Here is a 1,363-nt window from a genome sequence, read left to right as displayed (position 1 = left end):
CTTCAGCGGAAGGTTTTAAGATGGATATGCGGAGCAAATCCATCTGGCGGAGTCAGGTTAAAAGTTTAGTCAGCTTGAATAAAGTTTCCTTAAACATAAATTTTCACATTCTTCAACAGATTCTCAATCTGATCTAATTCTGGGCTTTAACTAGGCCTTTGTAATAGAGAGACATGCTTCATGTAATCATTAGATTGTTATTCCGGCTGTAGGTTAAGGGTTGTTTAACTTCCGGTTAATTTTCCAGTCTTTTTCAGGCTCAAACAGGTTTCTGCTATATTTATCTTTAGATGTAACAAACTTTTCCACTGCATCAAGGTGTGGAGTTATAGATCTTTATAAAAATAAATGTAAAGGAAAAAGATAATTTAATGTATGTACATATTTATTATGAAACCATAGATGCCTTTGCTGCCAGAAGAATTAAATTTTGAACAACATTAGGAACGTTAGTACGGTTTTGGTGTTTTAGATTGTCTCTTTGTGGAAATATAGCCCGTAATCTTATCTTTCAAGGTCACTTTGATTTAACATTCTATTATAATGTTTTCTATGTTTTTATTATAACAACAGTTACCAAATGTTAGTTTTGCATTGTTTGCACAGCTTAAACGCTGGTTTTGATTTGCTTTACCCCCGTGACATTTGCAAAACATTTGGTTATTGTAATAAGTTTCCAGGTAACTTATCTTTTTAAGTTTACAGTTTTGTTTACAACTTGTCTTTCAAGTTGTTGCCCTAAATGTGATATCTGAGTTTTGGTGTTGATTTGAGCATCCTCTTTATCAGACTTCCGTATAACAACCGTGTCTTTAGTCAGAGTGTACTCCAGATCCACTGAAAGACTATAAGAGATCAAGCCATTAAGGATGGCTTCACAAATACCAAACTGGGTTTGTAAATATTCTGCTGTTTCTGTGGAATAATATATTTCTGGTTTAAAGGTTCAAGCTGTTGTGGTTTTTGAGCCCAAACCGTTTCTCATGTGTTTCAGAGGCAACAAAAAGCTATTTTAAGGCCATTTATTAAAGTTTCAGAAATCAGATAAAACGTTTACAAACCACAAAGTGGGAATGTTGTGTGAAGTAATATAAGCCCAGTTTGAAGTGTCTGAGTATTGTAGGGTTGTCACGATATTAAACTTTTCAACTCGATACCGATACTAAGGAAAATATTCGATACTCGATACCATTTTCGATACCACAAGGATAAAATTTCAACAGAAATATTTTGATTAATAATTTAAATACAATAAATAAATAAATACAATAAACAAAAAGAACACCATTTTGAGGTTGTTTGCTGTGCACAGTATTTAGCAAGCTTGATAAAAAACTTACAAAATTAAAATTAAGTTTTCCTT

At 32.6% G+C, this 1,363-nt stretch overlaps 1 protein-coding gene across 1 annotated transcript in view; it reads right to left on the bottom strand.

Annotated features, from left to right (window-relative positions):
* The window catches only part of LOC107097804 (gamma-glutamyltransferase 5-like), a 14,155-nt gene that overhangs the window by 4,834 nt on the left and 7,958 nt on the right, over positions 1–1,363 (bottom strand). The gene's annotated exons all lie outside the window — the stretch shown is intronic.

Source organism: Cyprinodon variegatus, unplaced genomic scaffold (assembly GCF_000732505.1).
Source record: "Cyprinodon variegatus isolate N-32 unplaced genomic scaffold, C_variegatus-1.0 Scaffold725, whole genome shotgun sequence".
NCBI classification, from domain to species: Eukaryota; Metazoa; Chordata; class Actinopteri; order Cyprinodontiformes; family Cyprinodontidae; genus Cyprinodon; species Cyprinodon variegatus.
Note: the sequence above shows the minus strand (reverse complement) of the source record. Positions and strands in the feature narration are given on the sequence as shown.